This window comes from Nuphar pumila, chromosome 13 (genome assembly GCF_984573655.1).
Source record: "Nuphar pumila chromosome 13, dmNupPumi1.hap1.1, whole genome shotgun sequence".
In the NCBI taxonomy this organism is placed as follows: domain Eukaryota; kingdom Viridiplantae; phylum Streptophyta; class Magnoliopsida; order Nymphaeales; family Nymphaeaceae; genus Nuphar; species Nuphar pumila.
This window is the reverse complement of record NC_143261.1, coordinates 18,625,054-18,645,258: the sequence shown is the minus strand read 5'-3', so window position 1 is coordinate 18,645,258 and position 20,205 is coordinate 18,625,054. Positions and strand designations below refer to the sequence as shown.

Genomic DNA, 20,205 nt, shown 5'->3' with positions numbered 1-20,205 from the left:
CTTTGAAGAGTGAACATCATTCTGGAACCAGCGTTTCACTTTTCTAGATGGAAGATCTCGAACCATCATTTCACTTTTCTAGATGGAAGATCTCGAACTGTCGTTCACTTTTCTAGATGGAGGATATTTTTGTTTTTTTTTTAACCGACGTTTCTTGGCGAGAATGGCAGGAAAGGGTACTTAAGTCTTTGCAACTGCACCAAACTCCGATGGTAAGTGATGCCGACATACATGGGGATACGAGCTCCATGAGCTTATATACGTGTTGCTCATTCGGACCCCCGAACATCCACTGTAGCAAACTATGCGTCTTCGGGGAGGGGGGGAAACATATAACCTGCTTCATAGAGATAGAAGACGTCGTCGCAATCCCGATCACTAATAGAAGGAGAAAGGGAGATAAGAAAAATAGGAACCGTCCATTCTGAGACGGGTTTCTCTTGACTATATATATATATATATATATATATATATATATATATATATATATATATATATATATATAGAGAGAGAGAGAGAGAGAGAGAGAGAGAGAGAGAGAGAGTTCCAAGAATGGTCACAAAGGTTAAGTCTGATATGATGTTTTTTATCTTAATAAAATGCAAGAAATGCCCTAATAACTCGGGAATGTGGATTGAAAACGATGCTTTTAATCTTATAAAAGAAATTAAAACCTCCCTTTCATTAGAAGAGTACACATGTAATTCCAAGTCGGGAAAAATCCCCCAAAGAGAAAATTAGAGGCTTTCAAATTATGGCACAAATAATCAATGACACCTCCCCATCAACGTCATGGATCTTATTTATACAGCTAAATAAGAAACAACAAGAAGGTAAGAAAAAGAAAGCCAGCTAACAGATTGGCGACATGACATAGACCCCTTACAATACAAAACCACAATTCCCTCTCCAAAGGCCAAGGTATGGCGTCCAATGCCAAAACATGTAAATCACTGACACCACAGCAAAAAATATGGTTTCAGACCCGGTTAAGATGAAGCATTTAGGGTCCGAAAATCCATGTTCGTCGTGGCCCTAGCTGGCTTCTCTCCTTCCCTATCACACAAAGCACACGAGACATGTCATTTTTGTGCAATTTTTTATTAAAAATAATGTATGAGACGACACTACACACGAAAGTAAATCCAGTATCCTTGTGACAGCAGATTACATGATCTGTCAAATCACTCTCACCTTCCATTGCTTCAAGCCCATGGTCCTGGTGCAAGTTGTGGGGCTCAGATGACATCATCATTGTTCATCATAATAGAGACCAATGATCACTTCAATGGACGGTCAGGATGTCAAATCACTATACCATAGTCATATACCAGTAGAACTCCAAGGATAGATGAGATTTGGGCAGTAGAATTGTTTTTTTAGATAGTCAAGTGGGTGTTAGGCAGACCCTACCAATTATGCAAATGCACCATTTGGTTATGAACTTGGAATGTCCCAATATAATTAAGGTGACGTGCACTAACAGCTCCTACCAAACAAACAGTCCCATTTTCACACGAGAGGAGATACAGTAATCGACCTAAGAACCTTTCCCGAAATGCAACATGAGTCTTGTTTGTCAGCTGTCATTTATATTGTGGCACATTTTATAAAATCGCATGGTTATGTGATTTTCAGAAGTGCTAAATGAAATAGTGATTTTTTTCCAAATTCATGTAAAATAAAAGCCAGTTGGACAATTGCATGTGTTCAGTGATTTTTTGAAAAAAACGCCATTAATGCACAAGGCACGGCACGTGCACGAGCAGAAGAAGGGAAGCGTGTTGCATTTTGGGTGGACTAGTACCTTGGAATGTTCTCATTTCTATCATTGGATTTGCTCTCTTCCCACATCCCATCCTCTTACTCAATGTTGTCATAATCAGTATCGGGTCTGAATCGATTTGCCGATTTCGATCTGAATTGGTTACTTTTTAACCAGCAGATGACATGTGTCACAAAAATCCCCCATGTTTAAATGTTACTGACAACATTGTTCTTACTACATGCTAATAGGTTGTGTATGGTAAATTTTCTTTACCAATTGAAAGATGCACATTTACTTGTTTATTGTGTAGGTCAAGATATTGATGTGCACATTTGGTGAGGTGCTCCGATCCAGACCGATACATGGGTTTAGCAAAAAATGTGATTTTTCATTGGATCTTTTTCCCCCATTCAGTTTCAAAGTCGAGGCATTAGTGCGCCAATTACTCCTAAAGATGGTGGTGTAAGGAAATGGGAGATGTGATGGGAATCAACCCAAATGGAAAATTTGATAGGAACCAACTCTTGGATGGTATTTTTTTCAACAAAAGTATGATTTTTTAATCATAAAAATTTTGTTTTTGCGGCGGTTAATTTTTTTTTTCTTTTTATAGGCAAATTGGGGTTAGGCAGACCCCACCAATTATACAACTGTACCATTGGGTTTTGACTTCCCAACACAAGGTGGCATGCACTAACTGCTCTTACCAGACAAGCAGAGCCCTGGTTGGTTTTACTGCTGTTAATTTTTGAATCTTCAGAAAATGCTGTTAATGGGATCTGGCAATCAAAACATTGATCTTCACTTAAGGCTCTGTTTGGGAGCCTGCTTTGAGAGCGGCGGCGGGGATTTGTGGTGCTGCAGAGCTGGGACGAGAGCGGGAGATCGGAGTTGAGACAAGAAGGGAGATAGCCTTCAAAACGGTAGATGTGAAATCCGCAGAAGCAACGCCACTCTCATCACCCCTCTCATATCCCTCTCGACACCGGCTCCCAAACAGAGCCTAAACTGAGTATATGGATCTCAACAACCAGGTCAAGTTTGATGAAAACAACTACAATAATGAAATCTCATAAAAGGTTTCACATTAGAGTATGAAAATAATTAAGGCTGACTGAGCAAATGGTGTTCCCCTCCCCCAACCCAACGTGCGCGCATGCACGCACCAGCGGCTGCTCTATATGTTGATAAACTCCAGTCAAGCAGGGCAAGGGCACCTTGTGTGGCAGGTAAAGATGCAGGTTTCTATTCTACTAGTCTTGTCCATCAAGAAGAAAGTTATGAGAAGATTAACTTCAAACGGCAATTAATTTATTTGGCAATCATGCTGCCAATCTGATGCCAATATTTTTCAGGACTACCAACTCACCAATACCACTGCACATGCTCAAACCAGGAAATTTCTTAGCTTTCGATGGCATGTAGATGCATATCTAGATGTGATGTGTTTTTGCCTCATCCACCGCATCCTGATCAAATACCCAACCTAGAGAGAGAGAGAATAATAATACCAAAGGAGAGAAGAGAACAAGAAAAATACCAGCTAATTAATGAGTTGGTAGCTAGCATGAGAATAACATTTCATAAGTTGCCAAAGAGGAAGAAAACAGAAGGAATTGGATACCAGTTAATAAGTTCCTAACATGAGGATGGTATCGTCCACAAGGCACATCATAACCTTGCTGTGGAAAAGGATTGGCTTAGTTGGACAAAAATGAAAAGGCAGCAGTTATTCACCACAAATGCCATGGCATGTGCCACTTGCTTGCACTGGCCGTATGTGATCTGACAAGCATCACGTTGAGCATACTTTCAAAGATCATAGAGCCTGCATCCATATAATTTATTACGCTAGAGTTGTCTGATTTCATATAAGATCAAATGTTCTAAGCTATGGAACTAGCAATAGTATGAATATTAGATCAAACTTCAAAGCCCTGTTTAGGGTTGCATGATAATTAACCAATCTCTCTCTCTCTATATATATATATGTGTGTGTGTGTGTGTGAACTAAGATTATAGAATTGGTAGACCAATCTGCTCCATTTCTCTCTTGTGGTCCATAATTACTGCATAAATAAGATTACAAACCAAGCTCTACAGCACACTATTGCACTGTCACACACACATACACAAAAGAACTTTCGATATGCACAAGACACACACAAGCACATACACAAGAACTATTGTATCCACAACTCACAAGAGCTCATGATGGCTCACCAAGTTGCTCCTTATTTTCTTCCTGTTTGGAAGAAACCTGGGAAACGATGTGGTTGTTGTATATGGGTAGGCATTGTCAACTGTAATCAATCCATATACATGTGGTGCTAATTATATTTCTGAAAAAGACTGACATGATTCAGGGAGAACAAGAGCAATATTTTCCACACAATAATTGAGCTCATGCAATCTTCCTCATTTTAAAAATCCACTGTTTCTAATAATGGAGCTCGTCCGTACCTGTATCATTTTGTCCAACAATGTGGAAACAAAATGATTTCTTGCTCCCTCTTGGTGACTGGAGGCAAAATATTTACATGCTGTCAGTTGGTGGTGGTTGGCTCTAAATGGTTACAGAACCAGTACTGGATTCATTTAGTCCCAGCTTCTAGATTACCGTAACCAAATCCAGCTCAGATTCAGTACGGTTAGTTTGAGTTTCAGGTCTGGATCAGACCCATGGGCACCAGAGGTTCCCTTTTCTTTGATCACTTTTGCGTAACTCATTGGGTCTAAGATGGGTTCGGATCCATACTTGGCACAACAAAACTATCAATCTAATTGGATTTGTTTAAGGGTGCGTTGAATGCACCGGATCTCCAGAGAGATCTAGGGATGCCCAAATCAAGGTGTGGGCCTCATGCCTTGATCAACCTCCCTCTCAAACAGGAGATCTTGGATGGAGGATCTGATTTTAGTTTTGGTCAGAAAGACCCCCAAATCCATGGATTTGGCTAAACCAAGGTTTACCCAAGCTGGCATATTTACTGCCGAGTTTCAGTTAGGAAAAATAAAGGTAAATTTCCAAATTCAGGTCTCACCTCGCTTGGGATTCCAAGACAGGTACCAACTGTTCAGAAATGTCAGATAGTGACCTTGGGTATCTGTGCAGTTAACTGAGGTTAAACCTAGGTCTCTCTCTCTCTTTACCGTGGATAGATTAGGGCGTGTTTGATGGGCTGTTCAAGATTGAATTAAATAAAATAAAATAAAAGGACAATACACGGGTTCCATTCTTTATCTTAACAATTATACCGTACTGTGTTCCAAATGTTTGTTATTTCACGGCGATTGATCGAACAACTTGGACGGACATGGATAATGATTCTGAGTTACTTTATTTTGGATAGTATTACCTGATCCACCCATCATTTTACATGTTTATTATGGATTTTTGCTCTTGATATGAATCCAATTATGAACTTATGTCTAAAATTATGATTTTTTGCCTCAAATAGAATTTCAAATTGGACCCAAATACCATAACATAAAAAAAAACATTCTTAAAAACAAATACACACTAATTTTTTCAATGTCACATCGCAGTAATTGGTTTCAGATATGGATCTAATTACGAATGTATATCTAAAATCATGAATTTTTGCCCCGAATATGGATCTCGAATTGGATCCAAATACTATAACATAAAAAATATTTAAAATCTAAAATCTCGGATTGAATCTAAAAACTAAAAATGTTTAAAATTTGAGTAAATTAAAAAAAATAAGAATTGATATTTTTTAATATATAAATAATTTAATCAATGTCATATTACATCTAATTATAAAAGTTTATCATACAAATATCAAACTCAAAAATCAAATTAACTATAAAAAACAAATTATCAAACCTTATTAAATAATAAAATCTTAAAATAAAAAAAATCATAATTTAAAAAATTTGATTCAAAGCCCTAATCAATGAACAAAAAACAAAAAAAAACTCTAATCAAATCAAAGAAAAGCTTAATCAAATTAACTATAAAAAACCCTCATTTAAAAAACTTGATTCAAAGCCCTAATTAAAGAAAATAAATAAATAACTAATCAAATTAACTACAAAAAGCCCTAATTTAAGAAATTCATTTTAAAACCCTAATCAATAAAAACAAACAGAAAAAACTCTAATCAAATCAAAGTAAATAATAAAAAATTAACTATAAAAAGCCCTCATTTAATTTTTTTATTCAAAACTCTAATCAAAGAATTTTTTTAATTAAATTAACTACAAAAACCTTAATTTAAGAAATTTGATTCAAATCTCTAATCTATGCAAATCAAAGAAAAAACTATGAAAATAAAAAAATGAAAGAAGAAGAAGAATGAATAATGCCCTAAAAAAGAAGGAAAATAGAGAAGAAAGAAGAAGGGAAGAAACAAAGAAGGAGAAGAAGAAGAAGAAAAAGAAATGAAAAATGAAGAAGGGAGAGAGACGAAGAAGAAGGAGAACCTGGTCGCCGGTGACAACCGGTGCTGCCTCGCCCATCGGCGGTGATGACCGACGTCGGCCTCCGCCTGGCTGCAAGAGAGAGAAAGAGAGAGAATCGGGGGACCCCTCTCCTTTTGACTTTTTTTAATTTCGTTTTGCTTGTCCCCGTTCTCACTGGAACCGGGGGTGAAACAAAAATTACATAAAAAATAAGGACGTGATGGATGCGTTCTGCATGTCTGCCACATCCAATGTTTGTTGAAAACACTGTTCCCATCACGATTTTCATTCGGAAATTGTGTGAGAACAGTGTATCAAACATACCCTTAGTATCATGATACTTCCCAATGTTGTCAGTATCGGTATCAGCCCCTTTATCATTTTTTCAACTATTCAATTGAATCAGCCGATGGCGATACTCAGGTGAATCGTTCTGAATTGGCCAAAAAATAATTAAAAAATATTATGAGTCAATCAGAACATGACACATGTTAAAGCTATTAAAATAATATTAAAAATATTGAAAAATAATTTTAAGTATTTTTATATTATTAAAAGTTAGCCGATTTAAGGGTGAAGCATATCGATTTTCTGCCGATACGCACCAATCCTGACAACATTGGTGCTTCCAAATTGAAGCAATTCACTGCAATATGAAGCTCTTCTTATGTTTTGTTCTGATGATACCCGTAAAATGTTTTTATTGCTTTAAGACTCTCTCTCTTTCTCTCATGATGTGTATTGATTATGGACACCAAGTACTGTCGTGTATGGTGAGATTGTCGGCTGAGACTGTTGTAAAGATAGATTAGGATTGGCATTTGAATTTGGGTTTGTCCCTAGCATTATATTTTTCTTCATGATTCTGTTTTGCTTTGTAGTGTGTCCAATAGTGACACTTTTTGTTGGTATGAAAAACATGAGGTGATGTGAATTGGATTGTTGTAGAAGGTGGAAAATGGGAATATTATGCACCAACAGATGAAGTTTTTCTTATTCATGTAGAAGGTGTTTAAGCATTGGTCCAAGATTACAAACAAAAAATATTAGATACACCATATAAATTATGTCCTTACCCTTGTCTTTTTTATAAGTGAGGGTAAATTAGAAATTTTATAAAAATTTAGACGCTTCCCATCGTTCATGTATGACAGGCTAACCCATGAGGGCATCACTCACCTTGCTTATCGAAGGAAAAAAAAAAGGTGTAGCTTTATTAGAGTATAACCTGCCTCAAGCATGCACTAGCTCCTTTTATTTTTCAAAAAAACAAAAACAGATTAATAGCACCTATGCCCTCTTTTTGGGGCTAGGTCCACACCCCTACCTATCAAAGGAGATCGCGCATGGATTTCGAACTAGTGATGCCTCCTCAACCTGGTGATGTTCACAAGTCGCCCCTATAGGAGTACATGTGCAGAACACCATTGGTACCGGCCGTCCAGGGTTTGACGGAACAGAAATACCAATGCACCCCCAAAATCATGTTCCAACCATCCATCTGAATTGATAATTCCCTTCAGGGTACATTTGTTTCAATGCGGGCCCTACATTTTCATAGGAAACAACTGTCTTCCTACGAAAACGAGTTGAGGGGCAGTGTTGTTTCAAAGGGTTTGAATTTTTTGGGCCCTTCCACTCATCATTTAACTATAGACCCCAATTTCCTCCCCTCTTTTTTGAAGTGGGAATTTCATCCTCCTTTCCAAGCACTACTACTATGACCTTTAATTTCCAAATATCCCCAAGCAAATGAGAACCGTTCAATATAAAAAGCACATTGGGACCCATGCCACCAATTTGGTCGCCACCAAAGACGGGGAAATTTGACTCTATGGGGCCATACTTCACAAAGATGAGAAAGTCGCAAAGACTTTTTAGCATGCAGTGTGAAGCCTTTGGAAAGCTTTGAAGAAAGAAACTCCATAATAAACCCACTTGGAATTCCACAAATACATTCTAGTGAATGGCGAAGACAACAATTTCCAGTGAAAGGAGCTTGAAAATTTCTGGAAACTCGGCTTCACATGGAAAAACCAGGAATCCATATGTCCAAAATATCAAGATTGAGAATTCCAACTAAACTGGACAAAGGAAAATTATATGGAGCCTTGAAAAGCAGTTCCCCTGTTAGCTTGTTGCATCCGGCCCCACAAGAAACGGCACAAGTTTTCCACGTTTCCAAGAAACACTCCCTTAGGCACGTTTGCCTGCTGCAGAAAGCCTCAGATTTCCATGGAAATGAGCATGACCCCGTGCATTCCATGAGGCCCATCATTTGTTTTTGAAAGGCAAGCTGGGGTTAGGCAGACCCCACCAGTTATTATTCAAGGTACCACTGGGTTTTGAAACTGCAACATCCCGCCACAAGGAGACGTGCACTGACAGCTTCTACCAACCACATGGAGCCCCCATTGGTTCCATGAGGCCCATCATGGTGATGCAAATGCAAGCTCCTTTTTCACATGGAAAGAGGAGCTCTTTTCAATGGGCAGACCTTCTTTCCACTGTACTCTGCAGCCCACAAATGTACCCTTAGGGTGTGTTTGATATGCGGGACAGACCCGTGCTGGTGCTGGGACTGACCGATCCCTGCCCGGGGCGCTGTCCCACATTTGTTACTCATGGTACACCATGTTCATGACAGCCCAAATGGCATCCTGTGGGGGGGGGGGGGGGGGTTTATAAGACTTATAAGGCACTGCACAGGACGTGCTGGCAAGTCCATTTTTAGGGTGTGTTTGCATGTCAAAGAAACCAAATATTAAAAAAGTAACCTTACAAGGACTCACAATTCTTCTCATTTGCTTTCTGTGAGGAATTATAGGGCATGTTCGCCTGCCATGAATGAAGATCCTTCACGGGTGCAAAGCAAATTGAACTTATCCATGCGGAAAAAGAGCACCATGTTTGCGCTGCCACCGTGGTGCATACAGAAATGCCCGCATGCAGAAGGCCCCTACTTTCTGTGGCAGGCAACTAAGAGTGGGTTTGTGTGCCGTGGAAGAGAGCTCCACAGCAGCCTTTCCATGGAGCTCTCTTCCGCAGAAGAGGAGTCCGGAACCCCCCCCCCCTCCTCCCGCGTGCGTGCACACACACACACACACACACATGAACCATTACCATGGCAAGGGGGGGTGGAACGTTGAAAACGAGCTTTCCTGCACGGGGTTGTGTACATTTCCACAGAAACCCCACCATTTCTGTGACACACAAATCTCCCCCAAATGAAAAGTGGCATGGATAGACTTTCTAGTGTTTGCCAGTGCACCAAAGAAAATATTTTACAGTGCATTAGCCATTTGGATTCAAAATGTAATCCTTACACAAAAGCGAGGACTTCATTTCTTGTGTTTGCATTTAACATAGAAAATACAAAGTTTTCAATGGTTTTTCACAGAAGAAACTTGAATTTTCTGTGACATGCAAAAGTTCCCTGCAACAAGTGCAAATCAGTGGTCCTTGCATTTGCTGAAACGTCATGATAAGGGGCTTTTGTAAATAAATGTTTTATCCAAAGTTCTCAATTTTTTTTCATAGATCTTAACAAAACACTGTCCCAACCAAGGTTGTTAAAGGCGTTAGGCAAGGCGAAGCGTTACAGCCTCGATGAAGTGAGGCGTAAGCATCAAGGCATTGAAGCACAAGTATAAAAAAATGAGTATTGCAAGATAAGAAAACATGCAACTATATAATAAACTAAAAAATAAGTAATTATGTATTTTACCAACAATGAGCTATGAGAACATATAATTTTTTTATGTAAAAAAGGATCACATTTTCTCTTGTGCATTATCAGAGTAACAGATTAACATTTAAAAAAAAGGCAATGACAGATAGCTTACATGAATAACAATCAAAAAGCTTGTAGCATGCAATGGGCTGGGCTTAAGGCCTTGATGCATAATACTAGGGTTCTAGGGTTTCTCAGAGCCTGATTGCTGAAGGTATGCAATGGTGGCTGTCACCACATGAAAGACAGCAGCAGATTTACAAAAAGTTGCTAAGGTACTAACATAGACTCATGCCGCTTTGCATTCAACTAGGACCATGAGAGTAACAGCAAGAATCTCTTTCTTAGAGCTAAACACTGAAACTTGATAATCAACGAGAAAAGTATGAGTTCACATGCATACACATACTTCATGCTTGCGTAGTATTGTGTTACATGAGCTAAAGCTAACTGGATGGTTAGTCACAGTATCATAACTAGGTGTCAGATTCGAAACCTACAGACGTTATCACCCAGCTTGCACATAAAAAAGCCAGGGAAAAAAATTCAATAGCTTACTAAACTTGACAGCACTAAATATATGATATATACAAAAATTATGCAAAATAAAAAGAAACAAACTTTAATAATATAAAGAACTTCAAACATGACCATCAACAAAACCTCTTGCACAGGAGAGAGAGAGAGAGAGAGACTTGCCGATAGCAGCAGATTAAGACTCCAACGTTTCTTGGATGACTGACTCTCCACGAAAACCTAAACCTAACAAGAGGAAGACGAAAAAGCAAAGGCAAACACAATCATTTCTAAGAAACTTTTTTAAGCCTTCTAATTTTATAATAATATTTTTATCGACTCAAATAGGTAACTATACATTTAATATAACCTGTCATGTATTAAATAACTTATAACCTGTTAAGTAATATTTTATAACATGCAATTTTTTAGCTCACGCTTCTCGCCCTAAGGCGCATCTTGGAGCGAGGCTTGCGCCTCACCATTTAAAGAGTGGGTATCAACTACACTTGCGCCCCATCACTGCGCCTTGAGGCATGAAGGCCAGACTTGTGCATGAGGCGTGCACCTCACGCCTCGAAGCGTAGGTACTTAACAACATTGGTCCCAATATTGATTAGAAAGGAAGAAAATCGATGGTATGTCACTGCTCCATCACTCTGAAGATCAAACCGAAGGAACCAAACAGCCAATCACAATCCATCACACCAAAAGAAACAAAACAAGAATATATGAATTTTATGCCACCAACAAAACTTTTTTTTTTTAAAGGCAAGCTGGAGTTAGGCGGATCCGCCCCATGTGGCAGAGGGATTCAATCCTGGGCCTTCAGCTTGACACAAGACCCCGCTTACCACATGGGATACCACCTCGGTGGTGTCACCCTAGAAAAGTTCTCATTTAGAAAATTGCATTATTTTCCCAATTTGAAAAAAAAAACCTTGAACAGTACACAAATAACTATATTCCTCCTTGCTTAATCGATTGTCCGCAAGAAGGGAATTCACAAACTTGGCAATTAGAGAGAGAGAGAGAGAGAGAGATTTGAAGCACCAAAAATTAAAATTAAATAAATAAAAGTAAAGAAAACACTGTTCTTACCTGGCAAAATATCATGATTAAACAATGATATTGGTATGACTTATGAGCAATGCTTTACTAGGAACATCTAAAAGGTAACCTTATCACGGTACAAACCACTTACAATGTACTGCACTTCGTCAGTCATAGTATTTGCACGACTAAACTCCATATTTCCATGGGTTGTCTAATGAAAAACACAAAGCAAGAAGCATCTCACCATAAATCTTTTGCATTTTCAATCGAGTCATCAAAGGGAGTCATTCTCTCACTGAAAAGTATGTTTTTTTTTCTATTTTCTTATAGGCATGATAACTACATCTAAGAGGCAAGGAAAATTGGTGGGAAATGCCACCAAATCATAGCTGAAACTATCTATGTTATAGGGACACCGCTAATCGCTGTATAGGGTAACAAGTTTAAACATTCAGTACAATTTGTTAATAGGTTTAATAATATTTTCAATAATAAATATTTTTTGGGGCTTAAAACATCAAAAAATGACCATCCTTGTGTCCACGTTTTCAAAATAATTGTGAATTCATGTCTAGTATCAGTATCAAATCTGCATCTGTGTCTGTACCAATGCGATGAAAAACTTATAACGTGAGAACATGCAAGACAAGAAGCATCTCCAACTTTTTATGAAAAAATATTAAGCATTATAGTTGCCTCAACAAAAAGTCTTGTGTTGCCAAACCAGATTCTGAAACATGTCCACTTGCACAAGAAGTAAGCCTGAACACAAATGCACCAATATCTGAAAAAGTCTTTCAAGAAGTTGGTACAAACCAGAGTTATCAGTCGGAGAAACAGGAGCAGGAAGTGATTCGCGAAGATGATGGGGGAAGCAAGGCACTTTCAAAATTTTAAGAAGCGAAAAGCGCGGGACAACTGGAATCGTCTCGGAAGCGACCTAGGAAGAGAGGGAGAAGCAAAAAATAAAAATAAAAATAAAAATAAAAATAAAAATAAAAATAAAAATAAAAATAAAAATGAAAAAAAAGTGAAGCGAGCTTCCCCAAAATGGAAGGCATGCTTCCCAATCTTTTTTTGCGCTTACCAGCACGTTTTGGAAACGTCATGTTTCGTGCTTCTGAAATGCGCTTCCCCATGCCCTATGGCGCTTCCAGTAAACTTGGTACAAACACACAATTCAGTATTTCAAAATTTCGTCCAAATTACACACCAACAGGGATATCATTCTCAGTTGGATTTGCACCCTTGATCATTCACAGCAGTACACAAAGCTTTCCATACTGGGACCAACATTCTTAAAGGTGGATGTAGTTCCTGCAAGCAAATCCAGGTGAAAAATAATGAACCAGAAGAACATTCATCTCTCTCTCTCTCTAAAAAAAGCAACCATTACATCATAGGGTGACTAATCTCTGATATTGAAACCAGCAGTTTGGCGATCAACAATGAGCACTAAAAGCCAGAGAACCGAGCGCCGTAAATATTTTATTAGCAGAAAGTCATATAAAATTACCTGGAAAACTAGTGTCAGTTCTGTATCTCCTCATAAAACCAATGCCAAGCTAAAGTAACAAGTGACTGGTGTCACACATTCATTCAGTATATAGGTTCGAGAATCCTGTCGATAGGAACAAATCTGCGCCGAGTCCTTCCACTGAAAAAACAAAAAGGATTAAGTTGATTCTTAAAGCAAAACAGGAGGAAAATATAATGAACAACTCACATATGCACTTTTCAGGTAAAATTTTGAAATTCAGGTGGATGAACATAAAAATAAAATGTCTATGAAAAGATGGACCTCGTAGAGACCCTTAGAAGAATTCAGTCATGCTCAAACAAATGTTTTTAAGACTTGGAAAAACGAAAAAGAACTGAAAAATGTCAAATGCATATGATGACACCGGTGTCTCAAGTCGAGTAAGTTAACCCAGAGTTACCAGAAACTTCTTAGATAGGTGGGAAGCTCGCTTCCCAAAAACCCGCTTCGGAAGCGCGATACTCCTCGCTTTCGAAACTTGATGAGAGCCTCTAATCTCCCACGCTGCTCCTATGCTTTCCACACGCTTCATCTATTCTTCTTATATATTCTCTTACTCAACTTTTCATGTTTTTATTTGTTTTCTCTCACTCTTCTCACTAACTTCCATGTGCTTTCTCTAAATTGGTAATCATCATTTTTAGATTTTGTTAAAAATTTAATTCTTACACAGAAAAATCATGAAACTTAATATTAGTCACTTTTATTTTAGTTTTTATTTGTGTTTCATTTTGATTCCCATACAATTCTTATATTTCTTTTTTTATTTCTCGCTTCCTGCTTTCTATACATTTTTAAATGCATCACTTCTCGCTTCCGCTTTTGGCAACCTTGAGTTAACCTCATCTGAGATGTCAAGCATCTAACCAATATTTATCAGACAAATATCAATCGAGGAAGTTTTGACACTGAGGATAGATTCAGCCAGACTCAGATGAGTCATTTGCAGAGACAAGTATTTCCAAGAGGTCCCAAAAACCTTATAGGAAGAACAAAGTTTTAAAAAAATAAGCTGAGGCTCCTGTTGGAAATTTGATAAGAGAGCAGCCATGAGGAACAGCACCAGCAGATGGAGAACAGATTGGGTTCACTGAACTGGATTAATGATTCTCATGTGCACCCAAAAAAGAAAAAACCTGATTATCTACCACTAATAAATATCATAAATATAACAAGGTAACTCAAGTTTGCTTGGTTATTACATGGCAACATATCGTGCCATAATTCAGATGGAAACCAATTTAATTGCATAACAAGCCCTTTTCTGATAAAGTTCCATATTTGGACTGTGTGAACTGTGAACTATTTGAAATTTTGAAGTCTCAGCATCCCAACTCAGAACTCAGACTGAACATTTCACTAATTCACCAGAATTTTGTAAAGGTACAACATGGTGACTCAATCCAATCTGTCCAATTAATTAGTAATGTTTGGTCTCGAGTCACAAAAAAAAATCTGCAGTAAAAATTCATTTAAACATACAATCCCCCTAAGTAACTATATATATCCAATGGAATGCAATACTTTGGACAAAGTTACCTCCAGTAATCCGTTTCAAGCTGCACTCCAAGCTTTGGCATGATCACAACAGACTCTGCATGATTCACCCAAAAGAAATGCCAATAGATTAAGAAATTGATGGAAAAAATGGGGTCAACACTGTTAAAATATATTGCCATTATATATATATATATATAGAGAGAGAGAGAGAGAGACATATATACATATATATTTTATATATATGTATATGTGTCTATATAGATATATATATTTTGTAATACCCACTAGGGGTAAAATAGTCTTTTCACGTGTATATACGCATATCCAATAGGGACATTCTTTTTCCATTTTCTTTCTTTTTATTTTCTTATTTTTATTTTTATTTTTTATTTTTTATTTTTTATTTTTTTATATTGAAAGAGGGGTCCACCATAGAGACGTTGGAGGGGCTCCAACGACTCTACGTGGAGCCCCTCTTTGGTTCCTTTTGTGTATAAATAAGGGTCTTTGCCCCACTACTTTGTAAGCTTGTTTAAGCTTTTCAATAAGAATTTACATACCTTTTAGCTCTCTCTCTCTCTCATATTGTGTATGTTAATCAATTGTCACTTTGTGGCTTGTATTTTTGCCCATTACTGGCCTATTGCTTGTATGCTTGTACATCTCTTAGTCACTTAGTGACATTATCCTTTTTATTAGTGTTTCATTACATGGTATCAGAGCCTTGGTTGAGAAAGCATTATTGAGGTACTCTTACTTTCATTTGAGTAATTTTAAATATCATTCACTTGTTCTTCTTCAACTCCCTTCATGATGGCCAACAAGGATACAAAGATCGATCTTTCATTCAAACTGAATGAAACCAACTATAGAATGTGGGCGGCCGCTATGAAAAACAATCTCAAAGGTAAAAGACTTTGGGGGTATGTATGTAGAACCATTCCGGAACTACAATTCAAGCTTACTAAAAAAGAGGGAAACGAAGAAAAAGCCTTGAATGAGCAAAAGCTATTCAAGAATACAAATCTAAAGTTGAAGATTGGGAAAGTGAGCATGCAAAAATATTGGCATGGTTCATGAATAATGTGGAAATCAAAATTTGCGCCAATCTTGCCAAATTCAAGAAAGCAAATGAAGCTTGGTTCTTCGTGAAAGATATGTACACTCAAAAAGACCTTACTAGGCATTTCTTTTGGCAAGAAAAAATAAGAGGAACCAAGCAAGAAGATATGATCATTAAAGACTATTATAGTTAGGGATGGCAGTGGACCGAGGGATAACGGGGCCCCGCCCTGCCTCGCCCCGTTTGGACCGGGGATTAAGGGCAGGAAATGAGGATGGAAGTTAAAATCTATCCCCGTGCGGGGATGGAGGCGGGGATAGACTTACGCTTTTCCCTGCCCCGCCCCGTCCCCATCTCAATCCCTGCCTTGCCCCGCCCCACCCCATCCCCAATCCTTTAGGCCATGTTTGATGGCTCGTCCTGTGCGTCGCATGGGACAAAACAGATGTTTAGAACAACTTTTTTAACAAACATTGGACGCGGCGAACGGCGTTGTCGATCCACCTCCCCCCCTGTTACAAAAAGAACAGGAACGGAGGGAACCGATCAAAAAAATTCCGTGCATCGACGGACGTGCCATCGTTTGCGCTGAAACGAAAGCCCTAATCGTTGAGCCCCATTCTTCTCCTCCAGAGTTTCGCAGGAGGTCTGAGAGTGTTTTCCCACTCTTGACTGCAACCCCTAGTTCTTGATCCCCTCCTTCTTGATCGCCGGATTCGTGCAGGTATGCCATTATCTATCCATCGTCTATATTTTTTTTGTTCCTTTCCCTGTTTTTTGTTGAATTTTGTCGTCCATGTGTTAAGGGTCTTTGCATACAGAAACAGCCATAAGCAGGTCACAATCGTCCCTATCAGTCCTCTAGATGGCACCCATTCATGCATCCACCCATTGGTTCATCAGCCTTCTTAACTCTCACATATATGCCCAGCCATTGGAGATGGATTCTTGATGTTATAAAGGCCTTTGGGTGAGACATATATTTTGGTATATACACTTACACATACTATTTTGAGAAACCCATGCTTTTCAAGTGGACCTCACACTCATTTCCCTTCTCAACTTATGTGTGTGTGAGAGAGACAGAGAGACAAAGAGGGTAAACACCTTATGGCATGATAATAATTGTTGGCAATTGTCCCAACTAGCACAAATAGGACAGGTTAACGTCTGTAGGGAGATGGGGATGTGGGTGATTGCTTATATCCGATAAATCGGGATTGTCCATGAAAAAAGAGAGAAAAAAAAGAGCCACTGAATAAGCCAAAGAATGGTCTCACTACAGCTTGCAACTTAAGTAGGATATATGTTCATAACTTCCAATCACATTCCAACTACTCTCTCTGTTCATGTGCACAACAGAGGAAGTGTCAAGCCTACTCATTAGCATACCCATCAAGCTGCTTTGCAGAGACACTGCAAATTGCAAGTTGCTTCTGGTGGTGGTGTCCATGGAAAGGCATTACTCTAGCTTTTTCATGTAGGGATGGTAACCTACAGAGTCATTGAAACATGGGTCTGGTGTCTTGTAGATATAACCTAAAGAGACTAAAACATGGATCTATCTTGGGGTACAAAATGATGCATTTTTACCATAATAAAAGGCTATTAGCTTGGGTAGATTGAATGCCTTTGTTTTTTTAAAGAAGATATTATTTATACCATATAGTAGTAAAACCAGTACAGCATTACAGCGCCAAGTGGTGAGATATCACCTGCTAACGGTGAAAGACAGGTAGCACAAACAGAAACAAAAACATACAAATTCAGTGGGTCTAGTTGCTGTGGGGGTAAAGCATCAGCAGACAACAAGAGAGACAGACACAACTGTCATTTTATCTGCAACTTTTACATCATGGGTTTTGAATCTAAAATGGTTGTGGGATTTCAGTTGCTCTCCTCCTCTGTCATGACTAAATTGCACTGGTTTCTGTTGCAAGCTTGCTAATTCTGCAAATTCTAAAGTCAGAAGGGACTACCGGGGCTTCGTATTTGAGAGCATGTCTATTGATTGAGGTAATAGGGGTTCATGTTAGTGATTTTCTTGGGACCTGCTTGTTTCAACCAAAATGGCGTAAAGATGACACACTTTTGTAAAAAATAGACCTATATATATATATATATATATATATATATATATATATATATATATATATATTCATGTTGAACTAGATTAGTGAAAATGTTAGATTCACAAAAGTTTAACTGTTTTGACATTACTTAGACCAACGGTAAGATACAACATTTCTCTTGGTCTTGGTTTTCTTTGGCTTGTTACAATATTATGTCGAGATGGCTAGATTTTTGTTTGATTACTTTTCTTGTAATGTTGGTTTATAAATTGGTAGATATGTAATATATCCCTTTTTTGCATGTTTATTATAATCCAGAATGGTAGAGGTAATGGATGAAGTACAAGAAGTGCAACCAAGTCAGACTGAAAAAATGCAATGGAGTACACCTCAGGTGGACTTCTTAATTGACTGCATGATAGAGCAGTCTAGAATACTTGCAATGAAATGCTCTGGGAGCTTGAAAGAGAAGGCCATGAGAGTGGTGGAAAGTCAGATGAAGGAGAAGTTTGGGGTCGAATATACCTTAGAAAAAATAAAGAACAAGTTGAAGCGTGTCAGACCCAACTTGACAATAATGAACAAAATCTTAAACACATCGGGCTTTGGATGGGACGTTGAACTAAGGATGCCTTTGGCAGATACAGAAATATGGATCGAGTGTGTTAGAAAAAACCCAACATGGAAGAATTATAACAAACCTGAAAAATGGTGATATTTTGAATAGGCAGTGAAAATTTATGGTGAATCAACTGCTATAGGCAGTTATAAGTCTATCCAATCAGAAGTACAACCACCACCACCACCACCATCTCCCGTCGATCTCGATATGGAGCAATTGAACTCATCAACAAAAGTTCTAGGTGATGAGACACCCATGAATAGCCCACATAGTAGCAATTTTCAACATGCCACAAACCGACATTCAACTAAAGGAAAGCGCAAAGTACGTAGTGATGATCAAATCGTGGAAATGCTAGGTAGCATTTCTGAGTATGTGAAGACCAGTAGTGATCAATCTATATGCACGATGATCAAATCGTGTAATGTTATATTTAAAGAAATATTTAATAGTGGTGAGATTACTGTGAACACATGTGTGAGGGCATTGGACTTAATGATAGTCCCTGGAAATGCAGCTTTGTTTCATAATATGAATCCAGAATATCGGGTTAATTGGTTGGATTTCAAATTATCACCCAATGTTTAGGTATGCATTTTTATAAGTCTAAACTTATGTTGATTTATTGATATTCATCATTTTGTTAAATGTTTCTTCATTAAAATGTTGCATGTTATAACATTGTTATATATTCAATATACATGTTTATTGCAACCATGTTACATTTTCAATAACATTTTTTGTCACACTCATGATATATAATGCATAAGTCAACACTCATGATATAAATGTTTGTTCAATTATGTTAAATGTTCATAATGTTGAATATTAATCATATGTACTTCTTAGATTTTATGTATGTTACTAATGTTAAAACCTCAGTGATTTTATTTGTATTTGCAGAAGTATAATGAACCCTAATCAAGAACTTATTTACTTACTCACCATGGTGGTGTTGATCATTTCGCTACGTAGTTTGAAAAGGTCGCACAGGGCAATAGTTCATGATTCTATACATAGCGGTCATGATTTTGTGCGTGATTGTGTGTTGGGTCATCAACGCAACTGTTTTGACCTTTTACGCATGGAAAAAGATACTTACATCGCATTATGTGAAACTCTTCGCAGAAGTGGATTATTGCAAAATGCCCGTGATGTAGGTCTTGAAGAACAAGTTGCAGTTTTTTTATTAACAATTGGTCACAATGAGCGAAATAGAGCAGTGCAATATGTGTTCCAACACTCAGGACAAACAATTAACAAATACTTTAATTTGGTTTTAAACGCATTACTTAGCATTGGTCATCGTTATATGGGCCGACACAGTAATGATACCCCAACAAAAATTGTGGGAGAACCGCGATTCTACCCATATTTAAAGGTAACCGAGATTCTCTACTTTTATATATATATATATGTGTGTGTGTGTGTGTATATTAACTTACCTTTATTTCTTACAATAAGATTGCTTGGGGGCTATAGATGGAACACATATTTCTATAAACGTATCAAGGGGAGAACAAATGAGGTTTCGAAATAGAAAAGGGTGGTTGTCACAAAATGTCCTCGTTGTGGTGGGGTTTGATATGCGATTTCACTACGTGCTTGCTGGGTGGGAAGGAAGTGCAACAGATGCAAAAGTATTGTATAGTGCACTTAACGATCCTAACCAGCCTCTAGTAATACCCAGAGGTATAGAGCATAAATTACATTGATTAGTTTACATAGACATAGTTTTATTTACTTCATAAACCAAATGTGTGTTTGTAGGCAAATATTATCTTGCACACTCTGGATACCCAAATATTGTTGGGTTTTTAACTCCACACAAAGGATATCGCTACCATCTATCAGAATTTAATGCACCTGGTGCAAAACCAATTGAGAAAGCAACAGAGTTATAC

The 20,205-nt window shown here is 37.9% G+C and overlaps 1 long non-coding RNA gene across 1 annotated transcript; it reads right to left on the bottom strand.

The window, feature by feature from the left end:
- Positions 1 to 9,495: 9,495 nt before the first annotated feature.
- On the bottom strand, positions 9,496 to 13,138 carry LOC149817978 (uncharacterized). The gene is made up of 3 exons (XR_016426964.1): positions 13,021 to 13,138; positions 10,632 to 10,694; positions 9,496 to 9,635 (listed from the first exon to the last, which is right to left on the bottom strand). It is a non-coding gene; the product is annotated as an uncharacterized LOC149817978 (long non-coding RNA).
- Positions 13,139 to 20,205: the final 7,067 nt, after the last annotated feature.